This window comes from Desmodus rotundus, chromosome 2, assembly GCF_022682495.2.
Source record: "Desmodus rotundus isolate HL8 chromosome 2, HLdesRot8A.1, whole genome shotgun sequence".
Taxonomy (NCBI): Eukaryota; Metazoa; Chordata; class Mammalia; order Chiroptera; family Phyllostomidae; genus Desmodus; species Desmodus rotundus.
Genome location: NC_071388.1, coordinates 123663298 through 123685366, shown reverse-complemented (window position 1 = coordinate 123685366; position 22069 = coordinate 123663298). Strand labels below are relative to the sequence as shown.

The following is a 22069-nucleotide window of genomic DNA, read 5'->3' as shown; positions in this document are numbered from 1 at the left end:
CACGAAATAAAAACCTAACAACTTTGATGCCATCAAGGGCATCAGTGGAGGTGCCCAGCAGTGCAACAAAAGTGCTGCGAGGTGGAAGTCTTTTGTGGGGCCCCAGAATATAGGGGCTTCACCCAGCAAAAGAAGGCTTATGTTCTTGTACACACATGTTCATAGCAGCACTATTCACAATGGCCAAACAGGAAAATGACCATAGTCCATTAAGGCTGCTATAACAAAATGCCTCAGCCTATGGGGACTTCGGGCCAAGATGAAGGCATAGGTACATACACTGCGCCTCCTCGCACAACCAAAAGAAAGACAACAACAAATTGAAAAACAAAAAACAATCAGAACTGCCAGAAAATCGACCTGTATGGAAGTCCGACAACCAAGGAGTAAAAGAAGAAACATTAATCCAGACTGGTAGGAGGGGCAGAGATGGGAAGCTGGGGTGGAGAGGACTCGTGGCAAGGCAGTGGCTGGAGGACCAGAACCAGTGAGGTGGTGGCTGGCGCACCAGGAGGTCCCACATTTGCATCCAGATAAATTGAGAAAAACAACTGGGAAGCGAGACAGACCACACAACCCAGGGTTCCAGCATGGGGAAATAAAGCCTCAAAACCCCTGACTGAAAAAACCTGTGGGGGTTATGGTGGCAGAAGAAACTCCCAGCCTCACAGGACAGTTCATTGGAGACCACCCACAGGGTCCCAGACCACACACAAACCCACCCACCTGGGAATCAGTACAAGAAGGGCCCAATTTGCTTGTGGGTAGTGGGGGAAGTGACTGAAAGCTGGCTGAGAGCTGAGCAAGCAGCATTGTTCCCTCTCAGACCCCTCCCCCACAGACAGTGCCACAATGCAGTGAAGTGAGTTGCCCCACCCTGGAGAACACCTAAGGCTCTGCCCCTTACAACATAACAAGTGTGCCCAGACAAAAAAATATGGCCCAAATGAAAGAAGAGATCAAAGTTCCAAAAATAGAACTAAGTGATGAACAGATAGCCAACCTATCAGATGCACAGTTCCAAACACTGGTAATCAGGATGCTCACAGAAACGGTTGAGTATGGTCACAAAATTGAGGAAAAAGTGAAGGCTATGCAAAGTGAAATAAAAGAAAAGGTACAGGGAACCAACAGTGACGGGAAGGAAACCGGGACTCAAATCAATGGTTTGGACCAGAAGGAAGAAATAAACATTCAATCAGAACACCTCTCCCACCAGCATTCCCCACATCAGTTCATGTCCATGGGTCATACATATAAGTTCTTTGGCTTCTACATTTTCCTAAGTGAAATAAGCCAGGCAGTGAAAGACAAATACCATATGATCTCACCTGTAAGTGGAACCTAATCAACAAAACAAACAAACAAGCAAAATATAACCAGAGACATGAAATTAAGAACATTTCCTATACTTTCTTAAACTCCCCCTGTCTATTTTGTACCTACCATTTGTGCTTCTTATTCCCTGTACCTTTTCCGCCATTCTCCTCTCTCCCCCTTCCCACTGATAACCCTCCATGTGATCTCCATTTCTGTGATTCTATTCCTGTTCTAGTTGCTTGCTTAGTTCATTTTTGTTTTTGTTTAGGTTCAGTTGTTGATAGCTGTCAGTTTGTTGTTATTTTACTATTCATAATTTTGATCATCTTTTTCTTAGGTAAGTCCCTTTAACATTTCATATAATAAGGGCTTGGTGATGATGAGTCCTTTAACTTGACCTTATCTGGGAAACACTTTATCTGCCCTTCCATTCTAAATGATAGCTTTGCTGGATACAGTAATCTTGGATGTAGGCCCTTGCCTTTCATGACTTGGAATACTTCTTGCCAGTCCCTTCTTGCCTGTAAGGTCTCTTTTGAGAAATCAGCTGACAATCTTATGGGAACTCCTTTGTAGGTAACTGTGTCCTTTTCTCTTGCTGCTTCTAAGATTTTCTCCCCATCTTTAATCTTGGGTAATGTTATTATGATGTGCCTTGGTGTGTTCCTCCTTGGGTCCAGCTTCTTTGGGACTCTCTGAGCTTCCTGGACTTCCTGGAAGTCTATTTCCTTTGCCAGATGAGGGAAGTTCTCCTTCATTATTTGTTCAAATAAGTTTTCAATTTTTTGTTCTTCCTCTTCTCCTTCTGGCCCCCCTATGATTTGGGTGTTGGAACATTTAAAGTTGTCCCAGGTTTGTAAGTCTCTCCTCATTTTTTTGAATTCTTGTTTCTTCATTCTGTTCTGATTGAATGTTTATTTCTTCCTTCTGGTCCAAACCATTGATTTGAGTCCCGGTTTCCTTCCCGTCACTGTTGGTTCCCTGTACCTTTTCTTTTATTTCACTTTGCATAGCCTTCACTTTTTCCTCAATTTTGTGACCATACTCAACCGTTTCTGTGAGCATCCTGATTACCAGTGTTTGGAACTGTGCATCTGATAGGTTGGCTATCTGTTCATCACTTAGTTCTATTTTTGGAACTTTGATCTCTTCTTTCATTTGGGCCATATTTTTTTGTCTGGGCACACTTGTTATGTTGTAAGGGGCAGAGCCTTAGGTGTTCTCCAGGGTGGGGCAACTCACTTCACTGCATTGTGGCACTGTCTGTGGGGGAGGGGTCTGAGAGGGAACAATGCTGCTTGCTCAGCTCTCAGCCAGCTTTCAGTCACTTCCCCCACTACCCACAAGCAAATTGGGCCCTTCTTGTACTGATTCCCAGGTGGGTGGGTTTGTGTGTGGTCTGGGACCCTGTGGGTGGTCTCCAATGAACTGTCCTGTGAGGCTGGGAGTTTCTTCTGCCACCATAACCCCCACAGGTTTTTTCAGTCAGGGGTTTTGAGGCTTTATTTCCCCATGCTGGAACCCTGGGTTGTGTGGTCTGTCTCGCTTCCCAGTTGTTTTTCTCAATTTATCTGGATGCAAATGTGGGACCTCCTGGTGCGCCAGCCACCACCTCACTGGTTCTGGTCCTCCAGCCACTGCCTTGCCACGAGTCCTCTCCACCCCAGCTTCCCATCTCTGCCCCTCCTACCAGTCTGGATTAATGTTTCTTCTTTTACTCCTTGGTTGTCGGACTTCCATACAGGTCGATTTTCTGGCAGTTCTGATTGTTTTTTGTTTTTCAATTTGTTGTTGTCTTTCTTTTGGTTGTGCGAGGAGGCACAGTGTATGTACCTTTGCCTTCATCTTGGCCAGACCTCTCCCCATTTTAATTTGCCTTGTTTATTCCCAAGAGTACTTGGTGGATATAGGGGACAACCATCTCACCTCTCTGCATTACTTCTAACCAAGTGAGAGAGTACTTCCTAGGAAGTGGCTCCATTGAAGGGGGCTTGCTTCTGTGGCTGGTGTTACATTTCTAAGAAATATCAAGATGAGTCTGGGATCTTTTTTTCAGGAAAGACTTCAAGGGCCTTGTTTTGCTCCTGGAACTCACAAAAAGACATGTTAACAAGTGAAGTTTATTCATGAAAGAATATTTTTTTAATATTTAAGAGTGCTATTTCTACACAGAGGATATCCTTTAGAAAACATTGCAATACAGGTTTGTACAAATGTGTGTATACATATTATTCACTATTCTAAATAGTTTACACTTAAAGTATATAACACTGTAATTCCTAGTAATTCTGAAGAGTAAAATGTTATAGAACTATAACGCAAAACACATTTTGATATTATAGGTCTGCAAAGGTATTGAGTCCTAGCATAGGCCTTTCTGTCACAATTGATCAAAAAGTATTTATCAGTTCTCTCTTGTATGACCAGAGCCACACAATGTGGAGATATGTTCATTGACTCTGCAAATATTTATTGAGTGCCTACTACATTCCGTCTTTCATTGAAGACACTGGTCCATCTTAGAATGACCTTAACTTCAAGGTAGTAGAAATATAGCAATAAACAAAACAAATAAGGGCCTTATATTTGGGGGCTTATTTTCTAGAGGGAGGAGGTAGGCAATAAATAAGCAAACAGATATATATATAAGTAAATACAGATTGTGATAAATGCTCTGAAAGAAATAATCATGGAGATGTTATAGTAACTAGGAGATATCAGTTTTCAGTGGATCTGTTAGAGAAGGCCTCTCTAAGGAGGTGACTTTGTTCTGAAGACTGAGGAGCCAGTAATGTGAACAAATGTGGGGAGAGCAACCCAATGGATCAAATAACAGGTAAATAAATAAAAAAAAAAGACCAGGTGTGGCTAAAGCCTTGGTAGGCAAGAAGTATTGAATAGAAGTGGAGAGGTAGGTAGCAGCCAACATGCAAAGCCCTGAGCATCTTGGTAAAAAAGTTCCAATTTTCTTCTTAATTCAATGGAAGTCACTTATCAATTTTAAACAAGGAGGTGGCAATATTCTGGGTAATATTCTTTCAAATATTATTCAGGCTGCCATATGAAGAATGAACAGAATGCTGGATAATGAGGAAAAGGAGAAATCAGAAGGTTATTCTGGGAGCCTTAAGAGGGATGACAGTATTTTGGTTTTGATAAGTAGTCATGAAAAAGTAAAGGACGGATTTGACAGATTTTGAAAATAGAATTTGCTGATAAATTGGATGAGGTATTGACATGAAGAGTATTAAATATCATCCCTAAAGCAGAGACAAAATGAATACTTTCATGCCTAAAAGAGTACTCAGAACATGCCCATATTTGTTGAATAAATAAAATTGGCTGAGCATGTAGTAATGTAGGAACCAAACAAGAAGTATAGAATAGTATTCTGTTTTGTACTATCTATAATTTATGATGTATTCTGTACTGTATTATTTCAGAATTTTGCATGTTATCTATAAAACCCACTGGAGAATATCAAAGATAAAATAAGCGGCCATCAGCTATTCTAGGTTGGGGACAGGTGAGCCATAAGATAAGGTTAATATGGGGCAAAGTGGACCGGAGTGCTACTCGATGCTGGGAAATGGGTGAGTTAAGAACCAACTACTAATAGGGTTTAGCAACCAAAAAATGTCTTGCAGGAAGTAGAGGAATATAATCTTGTTGAAAAATATTCTTAATTTGACTCGTAAAAGATATAAATTTTTTTAAGTAGTGAGCTATTGGGTATGTGGATATTGTTAGGGTAGATTTTAAATGCTGTTCCTTGCAGAAATGGAAAATACCTAAAATGCTGCTTCACCTTCCAAAGTCCTCTATGTTGTGCTTTCAATAGATTTGAACCGCAGTTGAGTTAAGATACAAATTAGGGCCTTTCAAAATCAGAAATTTGTGGGTGGTGAGGAGACCAAGCAGCCAAAGTTCTCAGAAAGTCCTCATCTTAGAATGACCTTAACTTCAGCTTCCACTCCTTCCAGGAGTTTGCCTCATTGCTTCCTTGAAGGAGCTGTTTTTCACAATATGCATTTGTTGTAGTGAAAACTGAGTCTCTCACAGTTTAGCATGATTGACCCTTCAGTTTTCCTTACAGACCAAGTTGACCACTCCTCCAGGGACATTAAAACCAGTGCCTCCACGTATTCTAGGAAAGCTTTTTCTATTTTCAGTGAAGCATTTCCATTGCCTGATGAGAACCCCCACCAGTAGGGTCCATGTGTTGTGGCTGTGACAGACAAATTCACAAGGACTACAGAAGTCCTGTGGAGAAAAAGGGATGGAATGGCCACTCTCTAAGTGAGAGAGAGGGTGAGAGAGCAAGAGAGCCCTGACCCCTGCCTGGACAGGCTTTTATTGCTTTTCTGGGTACATTACATTGAGGATGATCCTCATTTACTGTGCACAGGTTCCCTGTAGGTGATTACCTTTTATAGATAACAAAGGAAAGAATGTTGCTAATTATTTCAAAGAGGAGGATTTTACAGATCAAGGGGGAAAGTGGTTGAACTGGTTACACTGCATACTTGGGAGGTTTTGCACAGAGTTTAGGAACTCACTTTAGAGCTATGCAGTAAACATTTGCTGCCTAAATCCAGGGTGAGGGAGTTTTAGCACAAGCAAGTCTCATAGAAGCTTAGGTACAATGCAGGCCTGATTCCCCATGGGAGAACCTGTCCATGGGTGTGGGTGCTGTGTTCCAGACCTTGTTCCCCACTGGCCTTTCCAAGTGGGGGCTGGGCTACATTCCCCACACCACATGGAACAGTTCCCTGTAGTTGCCTTCATCCTACCACCTGCTCTGTCAGACTTAAACTGCCAATGATTCTTTTCCTTAAATAAATGAAACAATGATTTTAAAAAACTAATTGCATAACATGCTAGGTATATCTGTCTGCATTTTATAATGGGTAGGGCCTTGAACTTTGATTGAAATGCTGTTTCATCATAAAGATTATATGGAGCCAATGCAACCCTTCCTTATTCAATTCCTGGGAATATCTGTAAAATATTCAACACGAACTTAATAAGGATACAGAACAATTTGCAGAAATCTGGGGCTTTGGCTCATTAGCTTGCTTTTTATTATACACCTGCTATGTGCCAGCTATGCTGCTTTGCTGCACAGTAACAAGTAAATCAGAAATGACCTCTACTCCTGAGGAGCTCAGTCTAACATGGTGATTTTCAATGAGCTGAGTTTAACCCCTCCCACAAAAGGACATTTGGCAACATCAACAGACATTTTGAGGTTTGTAACAAGGGGGAACTTGCTACTGATATCTAGTGAGTAGAAGCAAGGGATGCTGATAAAAACTTTTAATAGACAGGATGGCCCCCTAAAAAAATGTCAATAGTGTCAAAAATAGCTCCAACCCAAAATGTGAATAGTCCTGAGGTTGAGATACATCAGTCTAATGAATAGAAATATATTACTCCCAGATTTGCTGAACAGTAAACTAAATCCTCCTTGGAGAATTCCACCTTCTGGAAATCCTAACTTAGAATGAAGTGTTTTAGGTCAATTCAGACATCTCAAAGCTGCAAACAGAAATTGGTCAGGCCAGTAAGTTTTGCTTACTGTGATGTTTTCAGATTCTAGTACAATGATTATCAACCTAGCAACCAATGTAAAATCACATGGAGAATTTTAAAAATTTACGGTGACTAGGTTGCCCTTCTATTTTGATAGCCAGTAGAGAAATGCAGGCCCAGCACAGATAGTTGTAGGCTAACCCTGACCTTATAGTGTGCTCACTAGTGCTTCCCCACTTCCTCACTCTCTCCTTTTCTTTCTTTCTTTCCTTTTCCTTCCTCCCTCCCTTCCTTCCTCCCTCCCTCCCTCCCTCCCTTCCTCCCTCCCTTCCTTCCTCCCTTCCTTCCTTCCTTCCTTCTTTCCTTCCTTTCCTTTCCTTCTTTTCTTTCCTTCCTTCCTTCTTTCCTTCCTTTCCTTTCCTTCTTTTCTTTCCTTCCTTCCTTCTTTCCTTCCTTTCCTTTCCTTCTTTTCTTTCCTTTCTTCCTTCTTTTCTTTCTTTCTATCTCTCTTTATATCTTCGTTTCTTTCCTTCCTTTTCTTCTTCCTCCTTTCCCCTCTCTCCTTCCTTCCTTCCTTCCATCTCTTTCATCTTTCTTTCCCTCCTTCCTCTTTTCCTGCCTCCCTCTCTCTCTGCCTTACAGTCTCATCACTTCAAGAACAGTAATACTGTCTTCCCAAGAGATGACTCAAAAGGAAATTTCATCCCTATTTCTTTTTTGTCTCACCCTGACCTAGTATAATGCTAACCATTTAACGGGTGCTCAGTAATTTGTATTTAGTGGCTTAAGAAAAGACCCATTTCTTAATATAACAGCTCCAACTGTAGAGACAGGAAGAGAGGGGAGCATAGAATATGTTATAAATGGCAACTAAACACAATGCAATGTTTCAGAAGGGAAAACACTATATAGACTATTATTGGAACAACTGGTGCGATTTGTATGTAGACTGTACATTAGATGGCAATATGGTATCAAAGTTAAATTTATTAAATTTAATCATTATTCTGTAGTTAATGTAAGACAATGTCCTTGTTCATAGAAGATACATCAGGAAAGGGTAAAGAGTTATGGTATCTGCAAATTTACTCTTAATTTTTTTATTTTTAATTATGTTTTTGATTTAATTTTTATTGCATTTTTTCCTTTACCATTTAGTTTCATTATATCCCCTCTTCCCAGCAACACCACAACACTGTTGTCCATGTTCATGAGTCCTTCTACCATTTTGCTCAATCCCTCCACACCATCACCTCCCTCCCTCACTAGCTGTCATCTGTTCTCCATCTATGAGTCTGTCCCCATTTTCCTTGTTAGTTCAGTTTGCTCATTAGATTCCACATATGAGTGAAATCATATGGTATTTGTCTTTCTCTGATGACTTATTCCACTTAGCATAATGTTCTCCAGGTCTATCCATGTTGTCACAAAGGGTAAACTTTTCTTCTCTTTTACTGCCGAGTTCTATTCCATTGTGTGAATGTCCCATAGTTGTTTTATCCACTCATCTACTGATGGACTCTTGGGATGTTTCCATATCTTGGCTGTTGCAAATAACACTGCAATGAACATAGGCGTGCTTATGTTCTTTTGAATTAGTGCTTTGGGTTCCTTCAGATATATTCCCAGAACTGAGGTCACTGGGTCAAAATCCAGATCCATTTTTAATTTTTTGAGTTACTCCATATTGCTTTCCACAGTGGCTACACCAATCTGTATTCCCACCAACAGTGCAGAAGGTTTCCCCTTTCTCCACATCTCACCAGCACTTGTTTGTGATTTATTGATGATTGCCATCCTGACTAGTGTGAGATTATATCTCATTTTGGTTTTAATTTGCATTTCTCTGATGATTAGTGATGTTGAATATCTTTTCATATGTCCGTTGACCACCTATGATCTCTTTGGAGAAGTTTGGAAACATCCTTTGCCCTGAATTTTTAAATTGGGTGCTTTGGGATTTTTTTCTTTTTGGTGTTAAGTTTTATAAGTTCTTTATAAATTTTGGATATGAAGCCCATATCAAATGTATCGGCAAACATGTTCTCCTATTCCATGGGTTGTCTTTCTATTTTGATGAAGGCTTCCTTCACTGTGCAAAAATATTTTGGTTTGATGTAGTCCTATTTGTTTTTTTATTTTATTTTGTTTCCCTTGCCTGAGGAGATATATCCAATAAAACATTGCTATGAGCAATATTTTTGCTGCCTATGTTTTTTCTACGATTTTTAAGGTTTCAGGTCTAACATTTAAGTCTTTAGTCCACTTTGAATTTATTCTTGTGTGTGATATAAAAGGTGGTCTAGTTTCATTTTTCTGCATGTATCTGTCCAATTTTCCCAATACCATTTATTGAATAAACTATCTTTAGCCCATTGTATGTGCTTGCTTCCTCTATTGAATATTAGTTGAACATAAAAGTGTAGGTTTATTTCTGAGCTCTCTATTCTGTTCCATTGATCTATGTATCTGTTTTTATGCCAGTATCATGTTGTTTTGATTACTATGGACTTATAGTATAGTTTGACACGAGGTAGCATGATTCCTCCAAGTATGTTCTTCTTGCTCAGGATTGCTGTTGCCATGTGGAGCTTTTTGTGTTTCCATGTAAACTTTTGAGATATTTCTTTAGTTCTGTGAAATAAAGAACTAGAACTTTAGATTCTGTGGAATCTTGATGGGAATTGTATTGAATCTATAGATGGCTTTGGGTAGCATGCACATTTCGATGATGTTAATTCTTCTTATCCATAAACATGGTATATACTTCCACTTATTTGTATTTTCATCAACTTCTCTCTTCAGTGTCTCATAATTTTCCCAGTACTAGTATTTTACATCCTTGGTTAATTATATTCTTAGGTATTCTTTTTTTTTATTATTCAATTGTAAATTAGGTGGTTTTCTCAGTTTCCCTTTCTGGTAGTTTATTACTGGTGATTAAAATGAAACTGATTTTTGGATATTAATTTTGTATTCTGCTACTTTGCTGAATCCATTTATCAGTTTCAGTGGTCTCTAGGTGGAGTCATTGGCATTCTTTCTATACAGCATTATGTCATCTTCAACTAATGATAGTTTTACTTCTTCCTTTGCAATTTGGATGCCTTTTATTTCTTCTTGTCTGATTGCTGCAGCTAGGACTTCCAGGACTATGTTGAATAAGAGGTGAAAGAGGACATCCCTGTCTTGTTCCCAATCTTAAGGGAAACAATTGTAGTGTTTGCCCATTGAGGATGATGCTGACAGTGAGTTTGTCATATGTGGCGTTTATTATGTTAAGGTATGTTCTCTCTATTCCCACTTTGCTGAGAGTTTTTATCATAAATGGGTAATGGATATTATCAAATGATTTTTTTGCATCTATTGATATGCTCATGTCATTTTTATCCTTCACTTTGTTTATGTGGTAATTCACACTTATTAATTTGCCAGTGTTGTAAGGACCTTACATTCCCAGAATAAATCCCACTTGATCATGGTGTATGATTGTTTTGATGCATTGCTGTACTAGGTTTGCTAATATTTTATTGAGGATTTTAGTGTCTTAGTTCATCAGGGATATTGGCCTATAATTTTCTTTTTTTGTAGTGTCTTTATCTGGTTTTGGAATGAGGATAATGCTATCATTATAAAATGAGTTTGGGAACCTTCCCTCCTCTTGAGTTTTATGAAATAGTTTGAGAAGGAAATGTGTTAATTCTTTGTGGAATGTTTTGTAAAATTCACCTGTGAAGCCATCGGTCCAGGGCTTTTGTTTATTGGGAGTTTTTGATTACTGCTTCAGTATCACTAGGTGTAATCTGTCTATTCAGAGTTTCTGATTCTTCCTGATTTAGTTTTGGAAGGTTGTATGTTTTTAGAAATTTACTCATTTTGTCCAGGTTGACCAGTTCGTTGGCATATAGTTGTTCATAATATTTTCTTACAATCCTATGTATTTCTTTGGTGTCAGTTGTTATTTCCCCTTTTTCCGTTCTGATTTTATTTATTTGGATCCTTTCCAATTTTTTCTTGAGGAGTCTGGTTAAAGGTTTGTCAATCTTGTTTATCTTTTCAAAGAACCAGCTCTTGGAGTCATTGACAATTTGTATCATCATTTTAGACTCTATTTCTTTTATTTCTGCTCTGATCTTTACTATTTACTTCCTTCTAGTCACTTTGTGTTTTGTTTATTCTTTTTCAAGGTCCTTTAAATCGAAAGTTAGATTCTTTATTTGAGCTTTTTCTTGTTTTTTGAGATAGTCCTGTAATGCTATGAATTTCCCTCTTAGGATTGCTTTTCCAGTGTCCTACAGATTTTGGATTGTTGCATCCTAATTTTTGTTTTTTTCAAGGCATCTTTTGATTTCTTCCTTGATCTCATTGTTGACCCACTCATTGTTTAATAGCATGCTATTTAGCTTCCATGTCTTTGTGTGTTTTTCAGTGTTGTTCTTGTGATTGACTTCTAATTTCACAGCATGGTGGTCAGAGAAGATGCTTGATATAATTTCAATCTTCTTAAATTTATTGAGACTTGTTTTGTGCCATAAAATGTGGTTTATCCTAGAAAACTTTCCATGTGCACTTGAAAATTATGTATATTATTCTGAAATGCTCTGAATATATCAATTAAATCCATTTGATCTAGTGTGTCATTTATGTCCACTGTGTCCTTGCTGATTTTCTGTCTGAAAGATCTATTCATAGAGGAGAACCAAGATGGCGGTGTAGGTAGACACATTGCGCCTCCTCGCACAACCAGAACTGATAGAAAATCAAACGGCAAGGAAGTCCGACACCAAGTAGATAAAAAAGAAACATACATCCAGACCAGTAGGAGGGGCAGAGACAGGCACCGGGCAGAGAGGACTCCCGTGGCTGTGGCAGGACCAAGATTGGCGGAGTGTGGGACGAACGTGGCAGGCAGTCTGACCACCAGCACACCCTGCGGCACACGCATTAGCGCACAGAGAAACCGAGAGGGCTGGACTCAGAGTCACGGAGAACAGGGCAGGCAGAGTGGCATGTAGCACCCCGCGGCCCCACACTCGCGCACAGATAAACCAGACCCTGCGTCACCCAGGGCTCCAGCGTGGGGAAATAAAGCCTCAGACCTCTGATTGAAAGAGCCCGTGGGGGTTGGGGCGGCAGCGGGAGAGACTCCCAACCTCACAGGAGAGGTTGTTGGAGAGATTGACAGGGGCCTAGAGTGTGCACAAGCCCACCCACCTGGGAACCAGCACCAGAGGGGCCCAATTTGATTGTGGGTAGTGGACTGAAAGACTGAAATTTGGTGGAGAGGGGAGAGGGCGCCATTGCTCCCTCTTGGCCCCTCCCCCACGTACAGCATCACAGCACAGAGACCAGCATTACCCCACCCTGGTGAACACCTATGGCACCCCCCCTTTAAGTAAAAGACGAGCCAAGACAAAAAAAAAAATGGCCCAAATGACAGAACACTTCAAAGCTCCAGAAAAAATACAACTAAGCGAGGAAGAGATAGCCACCCTATCGGATGCACAGTTCAAAACACTGGTTATTAAGATGCTCACAGAATTGGTTGAATTTGTTTGAAAAGTAGATGAAAAAATGAAGCCTGTGCTAAGAGAAACAAAGGAAAATGTACAGGGAACCAATAGTGATGTGAAGGAAACTGGGACTCAAATCAATGGTGTGGACCCGAAGGAAGAAAGAAACATCCAACCAGAAAAGAATGCAGAAACAAGAATTTGGAAAAATGAGGAGAGGCTTAGGAACCTCCAGGACATCTTGAAACGTTCCAACATCCGAATTATAGGGGTGCCAGAAGGAGAAGAGGAAGAACAAAAACTTGAAAACTTATTTGAACAAATAATGAAGGAGAACTTCCCTCATCTGGCAAAGGAAATAGACTTCCAGGAAGTCCAGGAAGCTCAGAGAGTCCCAAAGAAGCTGGACTCAAGGAGGAACACACCAAGGCACATCATCATTACATTAGCCAAGATGAAACAGAAGGAGAGAATCTTAGAAGCAGCAAGAGAAAAGGACACAGTTACCTACAAAGGGGTTCCCATAAGACTGACAGCTGATTTCTCCAAAGAGACCTTACAGGCAAGAAGGGACTGGCAAGAAGTATGTCAAGTCATGAAAGGCAAGGGCCTACATCCAAGATTACTGTATCCAGCAAAGCTATCATTTAGAATGAAAGGGCAGATAAAGTGCTTCTCAGATAAGGTCAAGTTAAAGGAGTTCATCATCACCAAGCCATTATTATATGAAATGTTAAAGGGACTTATCTAAGAAAAAGAAGATCAAAACTATGAACACTAAAAATGACAGCAAACTCATAGTTATTAACAACCACACCTAAAACCAAAACAAAAGAAACTAAACAAACAACTAGAACAGGAACAGAACCACAGAAATGGAGATCACATGGAGGGTTATCAATAGGGGATTAGGAGGGGGAGGGAGGGGGGAAAGGTACAGAGAATAAATAGCATAAATGATAGGTGGAAAATAGACAGGGGGCGGGTAAGAATAGTGTAGGAAATGTAGAAGCCAAAGAACTTATAAGTATGACCCATGGACATGAGTAGTTTTCTGAGTACAGGTCTTTTACCTCCTTGGTTAGGTTTATTCCTAGGTACTTTATTTTTCTTGTTGCTATATCGAATGGGATTTTTTTCCTGATTTCTGTTTCTGCAGTTTCGTTGCTGGTGTACAGGAATGCCTTTGATTTCTGGGTATTGATTCTGTATCCAGCTGTTTTGCCAAATTCATTTATTAGGTCGAGTAGTTTTTGAGTGGAGTCTATAGGGTTTTCCATGTACACTATCATGTCGTCTGCAAACAGTGACAGTTTCATTTCCTCCTTTCCAATTTGGATGCCTTTTATTGCTTTTTCTTGTCTGATTGCTGTGGCTAGGACTTCCAATACTATGTTGAATAGGAGTGGTGAGAGAGGGCATCCTTGTCTAGTTCCTGATCTTAGTGGGAAAGCTCTAAGTTTTTGTCCATTGAGTGTGATGTTGGCTGTAGGTCTCTCATATATGGCCTTAATTATGTTGAGGACTGCTCCCTTTATTCCCACTTTGCTGAGTGTTTTTATCAGAAATGGGTGCTGTATCTTATCAAATGCTTTTTCCGCATCTATTGATATGATCATGTGATTTTTGTCTTTGCTGTTGTTGATGTGATGTATTATGTTTATTGATTTGCGAATATTGTACCATCCTTGCATCCCTGGGATGAATCCCACTTGGTCATGGTGTATGATCTTTTTAATATATTGCTGGATGCGGTTTGCTAATATTTTGTTGAGAATTTTAGCGTCTATGTTCATCAGCGATATTGGCCTGAAGTTTTCTTTCTTCGTTGTGTCTTTATCTGGTTTTGGGATTAGGATGATGTTGGCTTCATAAAAAGAGTTTGGGAGTCTTCCATCAGTTTGGATTTTTTCGAATAGTCTGTGAAGGATAGGGGTTAGTTCTTCCTTAAATGCTTTGTAGAAATCTCCTGTGAAACCATCTGGTCCAGGGCTTTTGTGTGATGGGAGTTTCTTGATGACTGCTTCAATTTCCTTTGCTGATATTGGTCTGTTCAGGTTTTCTGCTTCTTCTTCATTCAGTTTTGGAAGATTATATTTTTCTAGAAATGTGTCCATTTCATCTAGGTTTTCAAATTTCTTAGCATACAGGTCTTCATAGTAATTTCTTACAATCCTTTGTATTTCTGTGGTATCAGTTGTAATCTCTCCACTTTCATTTCTAATTCTGTTTATTTGGATCCTCTCTCTTTTCTTTTTGATGAGCCTACTTAAAGGCTTGTCAATTTTGTTTATCTTTTCAAAGAACCAGCTCCTGGATTCATTGATCCTTACAATTGTGCTTTTAGTCTCTATGTCATCTAGTTCTGCTCTGATCTTGGTTATTTCCTTCCTTCTGCTTGCTCTGGGCTGTCTTTGTTGTTGTTCCTCCAGTTCTTGTAGGCGTAGGGTTAGGTTGTTTGTTTGAACTGTTTCTAACTTCTTAAGGTAGGCCTGTATTGCTATGAACTTCCCTCTCAGGACTGCCTTTGCTGTGTCCCATAGGTTTTGGGTTGTTGTGAGTTCGTTTTCATTTGTTTCCAGGAAGTTTTTGATTTCTTCCCTAATCTCGTTCTTGACCCATTCATTGTTTAATAGCATGCTATTCAGTCTCCATGCTTTTGAGTGTTTTGGGTTTTTACCCTTGGCGTTGGTTTCTAGTTTCAGACCCTTGTGGTCAGAGAAGATGCTTGATATGATTTCAATTTTCTTGAATTTGTTGAGGCTTGCTTTGTGTCCTATCATGTGGTCTATCTTTGAAAAAGTTCCATGGACACTTGAAAAGAACGTGTATTTTGCTTCTTTGGGATGAAAAGCTCTGTATATATCAGTTAAGTCCATTTCCTCTAGGGTATTGTTAAGTGACACAATATCTTTGTTGATCTTTTGTTTGGAAGACCTGTCCATTTTTGATAGTGGGGTGTTAAAATCCCCTACTATAATTGTGTTGCTGTCAATATCTTTCTTGAAATCCTCCAAGATTTTCTTTATGTATTTGGGTGCTCCTATGTTGGGTGCATATATATTTACAATGTTTATGTCTTCTTGGTGGATTCTTCCTTTGAGTATTATGAAGTGACCTTCTGGGTCTCTCTTTATGGCCCTTCTTTGGAAGTCTATTTTCTCTGATATGAGTATTGCTACCCCTGCTTTTTTTTCCTGTCCGTTTGCTTGGAAAATTTGTTTCCAGCCCTTCACTTTCAGTCTGTGTAAGTCTTTTGTCCTGAGATGGGTTTCTTGTAGGCAGCATATGTGTGGGTCATGTTTTCTTATCCATTCAGCTGTTCTATGTCTTTTGATTGGAGCATTTAATCCATTTACATTTAAGGTTATTATCGATAGGTAGTTATTCATTGCCATTATTTCCTACCTGTGTTCCTCTGTCTTTCTCTTTTCCTTCCTTTCCTTAAAGCAGTCCCTTTAGCATCTCTTGCAGAGCTGGTTTGGTGGAGCTGTATTCTTTTAGACTTCTTTTGTCTGGGAAGCTCTTTATTTGGTCTTCTATCTTGATTGAGAGCCTTGCTGGGTAAAGTAGTCTTGGTTGGAGGCCTCTGGTTCTCATTACTTGGAATATTTTTTGCCATTCTCTTCTGGCTTGGAGCGTTTCCATTGAGAAGTCAGTTGCTAACCTTATCGGGGCTCCCTTGTATGTTACTTCCTTTTTCTCCCTTGCTGCCTTTAAGATCCTCTCTTTGTCTTGGAAATTTGCCATTTTAATTATGATGTGTCTTGCAGTGGGTCTCTTTGGGTTCCTCTTGCTTGGGACTCTCTGTGTTTCCTGGATTTGGGTGACTTTTTCTCTCCTCAGATTAGGGAAATTTTCCATCATTACTTTTTCAAACAGGTTTTCTATCCCTTGCTCTTCTTCTTCTCCTTCTGGTATTCCTATTATACGGATATTGTTACGTTTCATGTTGTCCTGCATTTCCCTTATTGCCTCTTCATTCTTTCTCAGCCTCTTTTCCTTTTCTTGCTCCTTCTGGGTGTTTTTTTCTACTTTATCCTCCAGCTCGCTGATCCGATCCTCTGCTTCATCAAGTCTGCTTTTCATTCCTTCTACTGTGTTCTTCAATTCAGAAATTGTATTCTTCATTTCCGCTTGGCTCTTGTTGATATTTTCTATTTCCTTTTTCATGTTGATATAGTTTGCAGTGAGTTCATTGTAGTTTCCTTGTAGTTTCTGGTAGTTCTCTTTGAGCTCAGAGAGCTCAGTGAGTTTCCTGATGACCATTGCTTTGAACTCAGTATCTGATAGTTGACTTGCCTCTTTTTCGGTTAGTATTCTTTCTGAGACTTCCTCCTTTCCTTTCATTTGGGAATTGTTTCTTTGTCTTCCCATTGTTTGTGAGGTTCTTCTTGTTGGCCTCTGTGTCTTAAATTGCTTTGTTCTGACTCCCTGGATTTATGATATGAACTTCTATGGTAGAATGCCAATGGGATTCGGTGGTGCTGTCTCCTTACTCTCCTGTGCTCACTGGTCTTGAGCTGACGTTTATGTGTTTAACACGGTCTAACTCTAGTCTTTTCAGCACTCCAGGTTTTGTTGTCTCACCTGTGGGAAAAAGAGAAAGGGGGGGGCGAAAGAAAAGAAAACACACACACACACACACACACACACACACACACACACACAAAACAAACCAAAAGAAAGATGGGAAGGAGGGAAAAAGGAAATAGGAAAGGAGGAAAGGAAGGAAGGAGGGAAGAAGGATTAAAGAAAGATCAGAGGCAAGATAAGAAGGAATTTTAGCAAAAATTAAAACATAGAAATAGATAAAAGAAGGCAGGAAGAAGACATAAAAATGGTAAAGGATGGGAGGAGGAAGGAATGAAAAAAAAGAAAAAAGAGAGAGGAAGAAGGAATTCAGGGGGAAAGGAAAAAAAAAGAAAAAGGATAAAAAAAAAAACAAAAAAAACCCCAAAAAAAAACCTTCTGTTGGCTTTAAACCGGTCAGGTTATTTCTGCTGGTGTCCTGTCTGTGCAACGGGAGGGGGTGTTTGGAAGGATTGGTTTCACTTTTCTCTCTTCCTGGGTCACACTCTTCGCTGTTTTGTAAGTGTGGTCCCTGGCAGTCAATCAGTCCGTTGATCAGCCAATCCAGCTGCTTTGGCTTGTGACGCGTGTGCGCGCAGCAGGGGAATCCAGCCGCTTTGGGTCTGTGACGTTATTTTGTGCCCTGAGCGCGCAGCCGGCGGACCAATAGAGCCGCCAGGGCTTGGAACGCTGGCGCGCAGGTGGCGGATTCAGCCGCCTTGGGGTTAGGACACTCGCCAGCAGCTTTGTATTTAGAAAACAGGCACCCAGCCGGCCCTGTGCTTGGTGAGCGCGCGCAGCCCGCTGAGCCACAGGCTCTGTGCTTGGGGGCCCAATCCAGCCGCCCTGGGCTTGAGTCTCTCGGGCGGGGCCGCCCTGGGACTGAATCACGCGGCACTCGGTTCCGAGGTTTTGGGCCTGTGGGTGGAGCAGCTAGACTCTGGTCCAAATTATCTCGGAGGTTTCAGGTGTGGGCGCCCCTCCTGGGTTTCAAGTGTGGGTCCCGTTCGCTAATCTGCTCGCGCGCGCGACCGGACCTCAGGTGAGCGTAGCAGTCCAGGGGTGGAGGGGGAGGGGCGCCAGGGGCCTCGGCTACTACCGAGAGTTCTCTAATTAGCCCCTGAGTGTCTCTATTTTCTTTTTCTTTTTGAGAAATTCCTCCTTTTCAAGCCCCCCTGGTCTAATCAAGCACCTGGCTGCTCACAGCGCAGCCTGGCCCTCTCCCAGGACTCCTGCCGCAGCCCCTGCGCCAGGGCTGGCGCTTCTGCCGCCCTTGTACCGCGCGGTCCTGGGTCCCGTGGACCTTATTGTCCTTCAGCACTCTTCTTACCGTCAGATCTTTCAGTGTCCTCTATCTTTGGTCTCTGATCTTCGTATATGCTGGAATACTGTTGGCTGTTTGCTCTGCTCCTCAGATCAGCTAGGTATTTCCCTGGCGTTGAGGGGAAGTGGACTCCGCTCCCACCTATGTTGCCGCCATCTTCCCAATTCCGGCATTTGCATTCAGCTCAAGGCTTCTTAAGACATAACTTTGGAAATGCCAGAATGATACTTCTGCCACATTCTATTGGCTGAGATTCAAGGTGAAGGGAGTTAGGCTCTAGCTCTCAATGGAAGGCATGGTAAAAATGTGGGGTTGATTATATATGATCTACCAGAGTGGTTATGTTTTTGACAGGATATACCTTCTATTTTAGAGGTATGTACACAAGTATTTACAGATGAATGGTCTGGTATTCACTTCATAATAATCAGGGTGAGGAAGAGATAATGATTAGATGAAACAGGATAAGCCATAAATTTATCATTGCTGGATCCGGATAATAGGTTCCTGGAAGTTCATTGTATTCTACTTTCACAGATGTTTGAAATTGTCCAAAACAAGAAACATAAAAATATAAAGGTCTAGCGCCCCCGCTCCCCCACTAAGAAAAGAAAAGACCAACAAAAACCTCTTTGGTACTAGTATTTCATGTATCTTTACTGATATTAAACATTGTTTCATTGGCCAAAAGCAACCAGTTTATAGGTTGAGGCAGCTGTGCCCCTAAATCAATCCAACTGGGACAATCTATTTTGTAGCACAACTCAAAGACCCAAATAGATTCTCTCTTAGGAATATGTGAGTACAGAAAGAAGAGCAGTTAGAACAAGTGAAAAGAGTAAACAATTGAAAGGGAGGCCTAGTAGAGTGAGACACACACGCAGAGAAAACCTAAATTGCAATTATATTGGAGTCACAAGAGTAGGAGCAATATGTCTGCTTCTGAGGTGGCGGCATGCTTACCGGGCAACACAATCATTGTTGAATCATGAATGACATTAGGTTATACATGTGGTCAGTTCATCAACTGTCTAGAGGTCTCCTTTGTCTTTTGGTTGCCTAATTTTGTAAACTTAAAATAAACACCTCCTGTTTGTTTTTTCCAACATGAAAAAGACTGTGGTGGATGTGGTTATGTGCTGCAAGATCCATCTCTCCTTCCCCCCAACACTATATTCTCAAGGACATAGCAATCATTTCTCTAGCTACTCGCAGTAGTGATGGCTCTTAGTTGAATCAGCAGAGAGCTGCCTCATCCAAGGTCACAGCCCTGCAAGCAGCCCTCAACTAAAAATGGGGTGGGACGATGATGGGAATGAAGGTACCCTTGTCTCAATCAGGATAATCTATAGGTCCAGTGCTCCTTAGGGGAACAGTTGAGGTCTTTGTTGTGACTGGATAGTACTTTATTTTTCTCTCTGCTTATCCCTGTTTCCCGCACTCACCCATTGATATTATACTAAGAGCAGCCCCTCCCACCATAAACTTCCTACATGGAAATCTCAGTTTCCCACTGTTTTCTCTGGGAATACAATCTACAACAAAGAACACACAGGTTCTTATGTCATATAAGACAATACAGCCACCTGTTTCCGTCACTCTTCCATCAACATCTCTGAAAGGTCTTATGGGACTTAACAGCCATCAAGCTCCTCTTCCCAAATGTAAGTCAGTCATCAACACTAGTGAATCCAGACAGTTCAACTTCAATAACCTTCACCAGTACAAACATGGAAAATATTTCCTAGAACATGCAATGACCCATAAAAGCAGCCACCACCTCTCAGCTGTCTTCACCAGTGTGATCTGAGCCTCTGCTATCACTGGCCAGCCAGAGACGATGATGATATAACTGCAGCAGAGTACAGCAACCAATGCTCCATCCCTGGACCCAAGAATGCTCCTCTAAAGTGGGTCTGGCCATCAAACAAGACATCTTGGCAAAGATGGCTTTCTGTAAGCCAGAGTTATGCATTTTGTTTTAAGTTGTCATTTTTAGGTAGATGTCTATGTAAGAGCACAGAAACCTTACTTCTTTAACTTGCCCTTCCTTTTGACTTTTTTCCTTTGATTCAAACTGGCCTCACCCAGTGCCCTGACTCACCCACCTCCCTCATCCTTGCTTAATCATTAAGCCCTCAGGACAATGAGTTCTGGTCGGCATACAGTAGTCTTAGGAAGAAGGTCCTAGGTCTACTGACTATAGAAACAGTTTTCAATAAAACTAAAGACAATATTTTGGCCTCAGTTGTGTTTTAGTTCAAGACCCAGGAAAGCTGAATAATCCCACAAAACAAATACTGATGAAGTTGGACAGAACAACTCTATGGCTGATCAGATGTGATGATCAATTATCCCCTAGTCTAGCACCAACCAATCAGTAGAGGCCAGGACTCTAACTCCTTAGTCACCATGATTAATGATTTTTTTTTATTGTTGTTCAAGTACAGTTGTCTCCATTTCCCCGCCTCCACTCCACCCACCCTAGCCATTCCCACTCCCCACCCTCGCTCCTACCCCGTTTTGGTTTTGTGCATGTGTCCTTTATACATGTTCCTGAAAACCCTTCTCCCTTCTCCCCTCATTATCCCCTCCCACCTCCCCTCTGGTTACTGCCAGTTTGTTCTTAATTTCACCGTCTCTGGTTACATTTTTCTTGCTTGTTTGTTTTGTTGATTAGGTTCCACTTATAGGTGAGATCACATGGTATTTGTCTTTCACTGCCTGGCTTATTTCACTTAGCAAAATGCTCTTCAGGTCCATTCATGCTTTTGCAAAGGATAGGAGCTCCTTCTTTTTCTCTGCTGTGTAGTATTCCATCATGTAAATGTATCATAGTTTTTTGATCCTTTCATTCACTGATGGGTGCTTAGGTTGCTTCCAGCACTTGGCTATTATAAATTGTGCTGCTATGAACATTGGGGTGCATAGGCTCTTTTGAATTGCTGTTTCAGTGTTCTTAGGGTATAATCCCAGCAGTGGAATTGCCAGGTCAAAAGGTAGTTCCATTTTGATTAATGATTTTTTCCCTATATAACCCATCCCCTGGAGGCCATCAGGGAGCCAGGTCTTTGAGAATGAGCTACTTGTGACTCCAGGCATGGTGCCATCTCCTTAATAAATCCTTACTTTCTTGGCCCCAAACTCCTCTTTGTGTCATATAAGGCTTTGATGCACACAGGCAAATGGACCCCTTCAGGCTGGTAACATCTCCAGTAATTGCAGCTGGAAGCCAAAATTAAAGAGACTCAGATGCTACAAAAAGTGGCAGACTAGGCATCTTATTATGACAATGCAGACAAAGAGGTGAACTACTCTGTGGGAATCTATCTGGATTTAAAATGTCTGTGCCAATGTGATATGTAAACTAAGAACTTTATCTTAGCCCTAATCAGCAAACATTAACAGTGATGAAATTAGATACAACACATTAGCTATATGTTATGAATTAATATCAGCATGCAAAATGAGGTGACTAAGAATACTATATTTCCTTTTTTTGATGGGATACCTTATGACTTTGCATATCATCCTTGCTCAGGGCCATTCTAATCTTCTCTGTTCCAATTTTTTTTTTTAACATATGTGCTGCCAAAGTGGGCACAGACTATTATTACATTCTTTTCATTCATCTTGCTAATTACTATGAGCCTATGTCTTACCAGACTGGTGAGAAATTCAACTTCAATGACTTCCGGGACCTAGCTCCTAAAAAGACATATGCAAATGTCCTGGGGCTGACAGAGTACCACACTAGTTATTGTTGATTCATTCACCTCACAAACTGTACTGGTGTCTGCTTCAA

The 22069-nt window shown here is 40.8% G+C and overlaps 1 non-coding gene across 1 annotated transcript; it reads right to left on the bottom strand.

The window, feature by feature from the left end:
- Positions 1–21760: 21760 nt before the first annotated feature.
- On the bottom strand, positions 21761–21868 carry LOC112313207 (U6 spliceosomal RNA). Its single transcript, XR_002975669.2, has one exon. It is a non-coding gene; the product is annotated as a U6 spliceosomal RNA (small nuclear RNA).
- Between the last annotated feature and the right edge of the window lie 201 nt (positions 21869–22069).